Source organism: Carassius gibelio, chromosome A21 (assembly GCF_023724105.1).
Source record: "Carassius gibelio isolate Cgi1373 ecotype wild population from Czech Republic chromosome A21, carGib1.2-hapl.c, whole genome shotgun sequence".
In the NCBI taxonomy this organism is placed as follows: Eukaryota; Metazoa; Chordata; class Actinopteri; order Cypriniformes; family Cyprinidae; genus Carassius; species Carassius gibelio.
In genome coordinates this window covers 1,957,904-1,969,953 of record NC_068391.1, presented here as the reverse complement: position 1 = coordinate 1,969,953, position 12,050 = coordinate 1,957,904, and the positions used below count along the sequence as shown (strand labels likewise).

The window sequence follows — 12,050 nt, the reverse complement described above, 5'->3', positions numbered from 1 at the left end:
ATACTAGGAAAATGTTTATATGTCATTTTGTACACAAATACATATTAATTCGTGACATTTTGATATTTAAAAGTCTATAGGCTGGCATAAATTCAGATATAAATGTTATTTAAAAAATAAATTAATAATGAACGATTTTCAAATATTGCACCTGTCAAACATACTCTATTGTGCCGTCAATACTGTTGACGGTGTCCTATCAGTAGGTGTGTAAAAAAAAAAAAAAAGGTGATATTGTTGTCGTGAAGACGAGAGCCTGGTCTGTCGGCGGTCTCCCTCTATGTCACCTACAGCAGCAGCAGCGCGCCAAGCGCCGCGTGGAGGCACGCTTCTGGTGTGTAAACACAGAAAACGCGAAGCAGCCACCACGCTTCTGGCACGCAGCAGCCAGAGACGCCACGCAGCCAGTGTGTCACCGGCCTTAAGTTACCCTCCTGCCATCCGCCTGTAGTGATCCCGCTTTCCAGGAAGCCACATTGCTACATTATTTCTCTCAACTGTGTTATTTTTACAAAGTAGGACAAAATGGTCACAGAAAAAAACAAATATCGTTTAATTAAATTATATAATGAATACAGACACAGACTGACTGTCTCAACACTAAACATCTCCCCCCAAAAACATGTCTAACAGAATGCATTGAACCAGTGGTGGACGAAGTACACAAATCAAGTACTTGAGTAAAAGTACAGATACATATGGTAAAATATTACTCCAGTAAAAGTAAAAGTACTCCTTTTTCAATTTTACTGAAGTGAAAGTACAAAAGTACTCAATTTTTTATGTACTTAAGTAAAAAAGTACTGCAAGATAGATGTTTGCAATTTTATATAGGCTACTTAATTTAATTTTATATTAGCACATTTTTTTATAATCCTACTGCTCAAAATACCTTGGATTTTTTCAAAATAACCACTATATGGAGTCAAGATATATTTTTGTTGTTGATATGGACTACGCTGATGAGAGTAATGTTCACTGTGAAGCTTACACTGTGATTTACCTGAGAGAAAACAGAGATGACCATCTGATTTTCACCAGTAAGAACAAAGTGTTTTAAAGTTAGTTGTTTTACTGAACATCAAAGTTACAGTACAGACCAAAAGTTTGGACACACCTTCTCATTCAAAGAGTTTTCTTTATTTTCATGACTATGTAAATTGTAGAGTCACACTGAAGGCATCAAGGGCTATTTTACCAAGAAGGAGAGTGATGGGGTGGTGCGCCAGATGACCTGGCCTCCACAGTCACCGGACCAGAACCCAATGGAGATGGTTTAGGGGTGAGCTGGACCTCAGACAGAAGGCAAAAGGGCCAACAACTGCTAAGCATCTCTCAGGGAACTCCTTCAAGACTGTTGGAAGACCATTTCAGCTGACTACCTCTTGAAGCTCATCAAGAGAATGACAAGAGTGTGCAAAGCAGTAATCAGAGCAAAAGTATGGAGCCAAAAGAGTCTCAATAAAGATAAATGCACACACTACATTCACATATGCCAGGATTCATACATGCACACACACGATTCATAAATACACAAACAGGATACACAAATGCGCACAAAATTTACAAATGCACACACAAAATTTAAAAAGCACAGAAGATTCACAAATGCATACATAATTCAGAAATGCACACAAAATTCAGAAATACACACACAATTCAGAAATGCAAACAACATTTACAAATGCACTCAAGATTCACAAATGCACAGGACAAGATTCAGAAATGTATTTCTGTTGAACACACACATATATCTTGATTTACAAACTGCTTGCGGTCTGTGAACTTCACTGCATTTGTGTGTGAATTTTGAGACTCCTCTGACTTGGCTCGACCATAGACTGTAAAAAAATATGGACGTAGTGTCCGTGACGTCACCCATAGACTCCTCATTAGCGGTTTTGAAGCCTAAAGTGTGTAGAGCGGACCGTCGCCCATCTTGGCAGCGCGTCACCGCGCGACTCTCCCGGATAATCGAAAATGGGCAAAAAGGCAGGAGCTGATTGCTGAAGCCACGCCCACCTAGTGCGACGGCATTGTCAGCAGCGGCAATCCACCTGTCACTCAAGTGGCCACGCCCTTAATTATGCAGAACTTTAAGGCTTAATATAATTTAGACGGATGAGTTTTAAAAAAATTCACCCCCATCACAGTTGTCATGAAGGGCAAAATTAGCAATATAGACCAAAATCATTTTTTGAACCAGGCTGTAAACATGTTTTTTTCTGCTGTAAAGTTGGCCATTTAAACATGTGGAGTCTATGGGACTGAATTGCAGTTTTAGTCACTTCCTCATCTTCCTTATTGGCTTCACGAGAGAGAGCGGGAGGTTGCCGCCATAGACAGTAAAAGAAATGGATACAGCAACCCCACTGGAACTCAATTGAGACAAGTGAAGCCCATTTTTAGTGTTTTTTAGCACTTCGGTTTCTGACGCGCAGACTCAAACGAAGCTTGACGACGTCAGCAACCTGTCTGACAGATGTAAATCTTCTAAGTGGCTGTGCGTGCAAACTGCCATCGTTAATCTTGCAGAGAGTAAGTATTCTGATTAATTATTTTGTATAGTATTTTAAAATGTAACGCCAGAACGCCATATTAAGTTAATTGCCTGCGAGCTTCTCTTTCTGTCTGTACGGTAATGTGACAGAGAGACGAGTGGTTATGATGCAATCGTTAGCCTATTTTTTACAAAAACTGTTTATACGGGGCCATAATGTAACATAGAAGGTAATGGAGCCCTTTATACATTGTTGTGTATCTTTTTCATTCGCTGCGAGAGGAAAGTGACTCTCCGGCTGCGGAAAGTGAGTCTCCTGCTGCGCAAAGTGGGTGTCCGCCTGCGCAAAATGAGTCGCCAGCTGCGTGAGGTAAGTGAGTCATTCCCTGAGTAAAGTGAGTCGTTCGCTGCTTGAGGAAAGTGAATCGTTCACTGAGGAAAGTGGATCGTTCATTTCTTTTTAAATTTTGTGTGTGTATTTGTGAATTTTGTGTGCATTTGTGTATCCTGTGTGTGCATGTATGAATCCTATGTGTGCATATGTGAATGTAGTGTGTGCATTTATCATTATTGACACTCTTTTGGCTCCATACAAAAGGTGGCTACTTTGAAGAACCTACAATATGACATATTTTCAGTTGTTTCACACTTTTTTGTTATGTATATAATTCCATATATAATTCCACATGTGTTAATTCATAGTCATGAAAATAAAGAAAACTCTTTGAATGAGAACGTGTGTCCAAACTTTTGGTCTGTACTGTAACTCTATATATGACATGATAATAAGGCCTGAAGTTAGGAAGAACATTAAGGAAAATATAATTATATTTTCATAATGATTTTTTCTTTCTCAAACCTTGTCTGTGGTTTAAAAACACCCCTGGCCAAACGGGGTGCATCTCTTCCCACTTTGATTATTACTGTAGTTACCATGTCCTGAACATCACATCCTTTCTTTTCTACCCAGGTGTAATCTACATATATATATATATATATATATATATATATATATATATATATATATATATATATATATATATATATATATATATATATAGGTGGTTGAATAAAAATATTTGGACATTATAAAAAATTAAAAATCTTAGCTAGACAGTTAGCATCAGCTAACAATATTTACTTATTTTCAGTACGGTTATGAATAAACATTTATGTCTGTCTACTCTTCTAGTTAATCCAAACAATATACATATGTATAACGTTACTGTTGATAAACAATATAAAAACAGACGTCACATAGGACATTTTAATAAATTAGGGCAGCGGGGAATTTGAACGTGCATGAGTTATTGTATTTAATCTGTGTTATTTAAAGTTTTTTTTTTTTTTTTTTACCTAAAATTGATGCGTCTGCACTCGAGCATTTCAGTGGGCTTAAACAGATCACTCTTTACAACGGATTTAGTTCCCAAACAACTGACAATTTTGACCTAAATATGATTTTCAGTTACAATAATTAATCCTAAATTTAATAACTTACTTTTAGCAAGATCAGACGCACGCGCGCTCACAAGATCTCCCGGTTCTTACTGACTCGCACTAAACGGTTCATTTGAATCGGTGAGTGGTAGACTCCAGAACAGCTGCAATCGGATCATTCTAATTCGTAAACGAATCATTTGGTGCGATTCGCGATCCGATTTAAAAGTTTATTTTGAAAAGATTCAGTTCGTTCATGATGAATCAGACACCGCTTCTGCGTGTCGGAGCACATGATATTATAGGGAGTAACGATATGTTTTATGAAATGTAGTGAAGTAAAAAGTACGATTTTATGCTTTGGAATGTAGCGAATTAAAAGTAAAAGTTGCTCAAAATAAAACTACTCCAGTAAAGTACAGATACTTGAAAAATGTACTTAAGTACAGTAACGAAGTAAAGCTACTCCGTTACTGTCCACCACTGCATTGAACTTATATGGCATTTCATTCAGCTTTCTTCCCCTGGCACATACACACTTTTGCATGAAATTTTCCTGGACAGTCAGTCGGCTCTTGTGTGTATGCCCTCCGTAACTAAAAAAAACTTGGACTAGTGTGTATTTTACCCTGCATTAAAACGCACCATCCAGGGAAATTAGCATTAGATTAGAAAGTGCTAAAATGGTAACTGTTGTCAGTCCCCGCTTCCTCTGCACCAGTAGAGTGTTTTTAGTCGGGGTGGATTGATCATGAGACCACATCGTGCTTGGTTGGGTAGCAGGATGGTCTCCTCACTTATTTTTTTGAAAAGTAATTATGCCCATCTTTAATCTTCACAACATCTAAAGTGCACATAATCCAAGACATTGTAAGGATATTAGCAGTCATTAGTTAAGCTTCAAGGTTAAAAGTTATGTAAAAGCTGTTACAGTTGAACATTTACAGGTATAGTGGTACAGTAATGTTACTTGTACTAGAAAGGTTATATGGATGTGTATAGTGGTACAACGATGTTATGTGAAAATGAGCACTTAATATTGACAAGTTACAATTCATAATACTAATAAAATTACCTTTACACCACATACTATGTGGCCCTTTTACCCTTTATTGTTTCCACCAAACATTTTACATACCCTTGAAGATTTCTTTAGGTCTTGTCAAAGATCCAATCTCTCTGGACTCGATCTGGACTCGGACTCGAATGAGCTGGTCTCGACTACAACACTGACTAGTGCTACTGTTGCTTCCTTCGTCACCTTCAAAATAAATAAGCATTGTACACTAGGCTAAGCATCAATCATGCCGATGTGAACGCAGCCATCGATTCGTTTGTATATATATATATATATATATATATATATATATATCACAAAAATTCACGGTTTGGTTCGATACGATACACTGGTTTCACGGCTCGGTTCGGTACGTTTTAGATACAGCAAAAAGAAAAAAATTGGCAGATACATTTCTTTGATTTTTTAAAAAATGTTTTATTTATTAAAACTAACAAAGTATGATTTTTTTTTGCATTGAACAATGATGGAGCGATTCTTTACCCATCTTCTATGGTGTTTTCTTAGCAGCATACTGTATAAAACAAAAACAGCTTCTTATAAAAAAAAAAATGAAAATGTTATATTGTTGTATTAGTTATGAACAAATACAAAGATGGAACTCTTTTTATATGGAACTCTGTAACTCTTTATATGGAGTGTGTTCTTACTCAAAGGTTCTCTATTTGGGCTTTTGTTTTTTGGTACAAAACAGGAATTACGGTCTGGCTTAAAGTGGGCTCGTGGAGGAATATTGTAACGGGGCTCAATTACATTAAGCATGTTCTTAAAACCTGCGTTTTCCACTACCCAACCCATATCCACGCCTATAAATGTACCAATCGCCGCGGTGATGTCTTTTGCCCTGTTTGAATCGGTTGGAAATGTCTGTCTAAATGCTGCGGGGATAGTTTGTGGCGTGTATGTTTCTCCTTTTATTCGTCTTGTTCCAGATACTGACACACTGGGGTGATGTAAATGAGTTGACATGTTTGAAGTAGCCTATTCCCGCTGGTGTACCCTATTGTCATGTAACCGATGCGACATACCATTGTTTTTTTATCCACCACTCTCTTGCCATCACCATCATAGCTTACAGGGAATCCAAGGTGCACCCAAACACCAGACCTGTTGGTTATTGAAGGATCTTCTATTTCTGGTCTGTTAAACGCATTAGCCAGTCTCCCAGCAGCCAGCTATCACCAAAGCCATGCACTCTCTTCAGCCACCTGGCAAACTGCAGAGGTGGCCCACACAAAAGAGTCTGATGTTAGAGACCCAGGGAGGAAAAGGTCTGATGTTGAAAAGCCAGGCAGGAGAGGGCCTGATGTTGGAGGCCTGAACTTTGAAGGCAAAGGCCTGGTTGATGCACATGTATCTATACCTCCAAGGATCATTCCATTGTAACAGGCACCAGGATGGCCAAAACTTTCTCTTCCTCTAGGACAGAAGGAACTGAATTGATACCACATCAGTCTTGTTTGCTTCCCTCTTACGTGCTGGATCCCTCCGTTTTGTCACACTTGCAAAGTCCCTCCACTTATTACTGACTTCTGCTGGGCTTTGTTCATATCCATAGACAGCATCATTTATTTTTTGAGTGATTTCTGCACAGATTTGATTTTTGTCAGCATTTGTAATGCTGTTTTGCAGCTTTGAAAATAGCTGGACTTTATTATTTTCCGCCTCCTCCAAAAAATCAGCAATTTCATGCTTTGAAAATTGGGGTTTTTGTGTCATTTTCATTAACACATGGCAGAATGGCAAGGTGACTTAAATAGGAAAAATTTAGCAAAATAATCATCAGGTGTTTTAAGACCCATCTTTTTTCAGTTGTGGTTGAGTAGCCTATCAATATCAAATAAGAAATAGTATTTATATTAAATTGTGAAATTATTGACATTGGGATCAGAAAAGAGCACATTTTAACTCCATGTGTGTATATAATTGCAGAACAAATGAATGATTCGTTATTACTTGACTCCTATGATGTCATTTCAAAAGCATAATTGGAGTCGAAGAAAAGAGAAAATAAAACCAAATTACTGTATGTGCTCATAGCTCCAGTCAACCATTAGATCGAAGAAGAACGACGGCTCAAACCAACATAGTTTGAACTATGGATCTGCGACACAGGTAACGTAGGTTTTGGGAAACAGCTGTGACTAGCTAGTTCGTTTCCATAACGATGCATCATACGATGGTGGTTAATCAGCGAGTTACGTCGTAGTACGGGAAATGCACCCCTGAGCGTTATTTACGCCGGCCTCAGCAGCAGGGGCGGACTTTACCATTAGGCAAAGGTCGGCAATTGCCTTGGGCCCCGAGCTACCTAGGGGCCCCCAAAATGCCCCATTAACTTGCTTAAAGATTTTTATTTTTTTTTTACTTCGTGCAAAATATATATTTCTAAAACTCCATTTGCGAAAAATGGCATCAAATCATTAGTGTCGCAGACAGGAGGCCCCCCCCCCCACCTCACTACATTGGACTATTCCATTATTTCACTTACTGCGCATCTGCGAAAGTGACAAGGCTGTAATGCGCCAAAAAACTGACGAAGAAGAAGTGATTGACAGTGATAGACAGAGTGTACAGAGAGAGAGTGTTGACAGTAAAAATGAAGCGAAGCTACCCAAGCGGTGCTGAAAAAAGGAAGAAACAGGAGGAAAGCAAAAAGTTTTTAGGAAAATTGATGAGTAATGAGTACTAGCAGTCACTAGCCGCATTTCCACTGTCGGCCCAGTGCGAGCCAGGGCTTAAAAGTTTGTTTGTTTGCATACTTTGTTATATATTCAAATTCAAAATCATCGATGTTTTATCTATAGAATTTATTTAATTTATCAGGACTCAAAATTAATCACACATAAATACACTTATTTCTATTTTATTTATTTATTTTTAACGCTTATGAAAATAGCCTGCTTATTCAGTCGAGTCTGTTTCTGTTTATTGGCCACAGTATAGCCGTCATATTTAGAATTAATGATAATATCTCTATTTTTATAAAAGCTCCCGAACAAAAAACATTATTAGGCTATATTCTTTTATGATAGGCAACGTGAGATAAACTCTCGAGACGAGGCTTGTGAAAGATAATATAAGTTACTTAATACACGATTGTGATAGAGAATAAGAAGCTGACGTCTGATTTCTTCAAGCGGTCATATTTTACCATGTTTACTATGGTAATATGTTTAGCGTGCATATCTTTTTCATCGCTTGTAAATATTTCTGCCTTGTATGGTCCACATTGGATCAAGTTATTTCAAACACTCGCTGCTGACTGAAAGAGAGTTTTGAGCTCAACTTATTTAAAAAAAAAAAGTGTTTAATGCTGGTGTTAAAGCTGTTATCTTTCTTAAATGATCCTCGGCGCAGACTCTCTATTTTTATAAAAGCTCCCGAACAAAAATCGTTATTATATTTTGATGATATGCAACGTGGAGCTAAACTCACGAAACGAGACGACAGATAAAATGTTACTTAATAAATACACAATTGTGAATAAGAAGCTGACGTCTGATTTCTCCAAGCGGTCATATTTAACATGTTTACTGTGTAACGTTAATGTTTATCGAGCATAGTCTTTTACATCGCTTATAAATATTTCTGCCTTGTTTAGTGATTATAATCCACATCGGATCAAGCAAACACTTGCTGCTAACTAAGAGTGAGTTTTGAGCTCAACTTATTTTAAAACGTCTTTAATGCTGCTGTTAAAGCTGTTATCTTTCTGAAATGATCCACGCTGACGCTCTCTAGACACGGAGAAACTCCGCCTTTGTTCATAACCCCTCCTCTAGCCCCAGCTGGCCCGCTTTGGCTCAAGGTTTTCGTCGGGCCAAAAAACCCTGGCCGTTGGCCCCGAGGAAGCCCCGGCAAAGCACCATCAAGCCCCGGAAGTGACAGTGGAAACGCAACTGGCCCTGGCACGCACTAGCACGCCCGGTCCTAGCTTGGTAGTGGAAACACGGCTATTCTGACCAATGTGTTACACTTGAACTTGAAGATGACCAAGCACTCTGGCCAAAACATCTCACTGACAAAGAACGCTGCTTAATAGTGCAGAGAGGCCCAGTTCAGAGCAAGGATAGAATTTATCCTTTTTATTTTTCTTCTTTTTTTTATTTCTATTTAAACAATAGATGTAGAGGGCCCCATGTCTGTGTTTGCCTTGGGCCCCAAAATGTCTAAATCCGCCCCTGCTCAGCAGTCGGTTGATATCGCCGGGGGACCCCCTCAGCCGTGGGCCCCTATAATCGTTGCCCTGTTGACTTGACATAGATTTTCACAATTTAATGATTTGAAAATATGCCTGAATAAACATCTTCATCTAGCATGCCACTTCTGTGACATTTATATATATATATTCATTTAAAAATGTCACTGGTGTTACATTGTTTCATCTTCATATAAATAATTAGAAACCATTTAGAAAAGCATTTAGATTGCCCAAATTTAATCCACAATCATAATGACAGACTCACTACTTAAATCAGTTTTCATTTGTTTTATTCAAGATGTTACACTTATACAATGAGGTCAATGAGGTCTGCCTAAATCCACAGAAACAGAAAAATACATAATGAGCGGGAAAATACCACACAATAGTGAATGTGGAACTAATTATGTTGAAAATGTATGAAGAAATCGAAGATTAGATGCCTCAGAGAAAGTCCATCTGGAGAACTGGGAAAGGCATCTCGGTGTTTGGAGAATAGTCGATAGGCGGGTGAAATATGCGCCATCAGCATGTCCGAAGTGACTCGAGTCCGCAGAGTGTCGTTGGCTCGGGGTTTCTTCGGTATCGGAGCTGTAGCATTGTCGGTCGAAGTCTGGTAGCGACGTCGTTGTTCCTCAGATGAATCTGGGTATGATGCGCTCCCACAGGAACTGCCAAACACGCTGCAACATCGGCTGCCAGAAGTTTGCATTCTGCGCTGTCGTAGTCGGCGAGTCTGAGCTCCTCCTGCAGCTGTACATAACGATGGTCACGGATGTAGTTTCTTCAGGCATCGGAGCAAACGGCTGAAACACCACAGAAGATGAGATGAATGATCGTCCAAGGCAAAATGTGTGAGCTCCACAAGCTTTAAATTCAATTTATAGGCTATGACAGGTTACACATTCCCATGAAATTGTCTTTCATTTGCGCTCATGGCTAGCCAAACACACCTAATGTAGGATAAACAGTGCGGTATTAAAGTGTTCGCGCAGCGCTGACCGGTCACAGGCGCGGCTCAATGGACCGAGCTCCGCGACCGACTCGACAGCGCAGAGAGGACGTGTTCACCAGCGCCACCGAGCTGATCTCCCCAGCGCAGCGCTGATCAGTAACAGCGCAGCGCGAACACTACTCTTCATAGCATATAAATTGAATGGAGAGCTTGTGGAGCTCACACATTTTGCCTTGGACGATCATTCATCTCATCTTCTGTGGTGTTTCAGCCGTTTGCTCCGATGCCTGAAGAAACTACATCCGTGAACATCGTTATGTGCAACTGCATATCGCTGTCGAAGCCTGATTTGGGGAGGAGCTCAGACTCGCCGACTACGACAGCGCAGAATGCAAACTTCTGGCAGCCGATGTTGCAACGTGTTTGGCAGTTCCTGTGGGAGCGCATCATACCCAGATTCATCTGAGGAACAACGACGTCGCTACCAGACTTCGACCGACAATGCTACAGCTCCGATACCGAAGAAACCCCGAGCCAACGACACTCTGCGGACTCGAGTCACTTCGGACATGCTGATGGCGCATATTTCACCCGCCTATCGACTATTCTCCAAACACCGAGATGCCTTTCCCAGTTCTCCAGATGGACTTTCTCTGAGGATCACACATTTTTCAGAACAAAGCAATTATTTTATGGCAATGCTGTAATGTAATTGTTATTTTAACCTCTGGACATCTTCAATTTCTTTGTACATTTTTAACATCTATTTCTATTTACTCTGTTTGCTGTTTTCCGCTCTTTGTCATTTTCTGTTTCTTTATGTGGATTTGGGAAGAAATATTGTATGTCTTAATTGTAAAGTCTTAACAACTTTGTTGAATAAAACAAATGAAACCTTATTTAAATAGAGAGTCTGTGAGTATGATTTTTGCTTTAATTGGGTCGGTGGCATAAACCTGCAAATTTTAACAAACGTACAAAATGTGTACGTTTCTAATATAGTTCAGGTTTTTGTTTTTCTGTCTTTCCATAAAAACTTTTTTTGAAGGCAGAGGGAGACAGCCACCACTCCAACCTTTCATGAGGAAAGGAAAGCACCGACCCGGCTGCACATCTTTGGCGTCTTCTCCTCGGGATGAGTCTTTGTCCCAGTTCAGGCCTATAACACCAAACCCCCGACTGGAAGAAGAAAGCCCTCCTATTTACAACTCTGACAATTTTCAAAAGTATGTGAAGTTGACAACATAGACTCTGAGCAATTATTCCAGTAAACTTGCACAATGTTCTTGAATGAATGATGTCAGTCTGTTATTGTAGCGATGCATTGATTTTACATTTTCACTGCCATAAACACGACGCTGATCAAAACGAACTATGGTTGATTCATTTCAGTCAGACAGCCTCTTTGGCGGTCCTTGGCCAATGAAGACTGCGAAACATCTAGACTCTCTTCCATCAGTCTGAAGAAGAGACAACATCCAATCAGTTTGTTACAGGTGTCCGGAAATAATGGTATGAAAAAGAAAAGCCAATCGGAGTTCTTGAAGGCAATGCAACACTTGTTGCCGGACAGAAAGTAAATATATATGTTTGAGGACTGAAGACTAACATCCTGGGTTTGCTGGTGACAATCCTCTTCTCTTGACATTCATGAAAAAGTATTTTCATAACATAATTAATTAAATTATATGAAATTGTTTGACTTTCAGGGCCGTAGCTGGGGTTATATGGAATTACATTTGCTTCAATAAAAATGAACGAAACTTTTTCAGAAACTATCAAACATATGCCATTACAAAAGAAGAAAAACACAATGAAAATAATAAAAAAATGAACTTAGTCGCGCAAATTTAAAAGGCTCTTCAAATGTGCT

General features: G+C 39.2%; 1 long non-coding RNA gene across 1 annotated transcript; it reads right to left on the bottom strand.

Moving 5' to 3' along the window:
- Positions 1–9,495: 9,495 nt before the first annotated feature.
- LOC127941949 (uncharacterized) lies at positions 9,496–10,390 on the bottom strand. The gene is made up of 2 exons (XR_008149229.1): positions 10,176–10,390; positions 9,496–10,028 (listed from the first exon to the last, which is right to left on the bottom strand). It is a non-coding gene; the product is annotated as an uncharacterized LOC127941949 (long non-coding RNA).
- Positions 10,391–12,050: the final 1,660 nt, after the last annotated feature.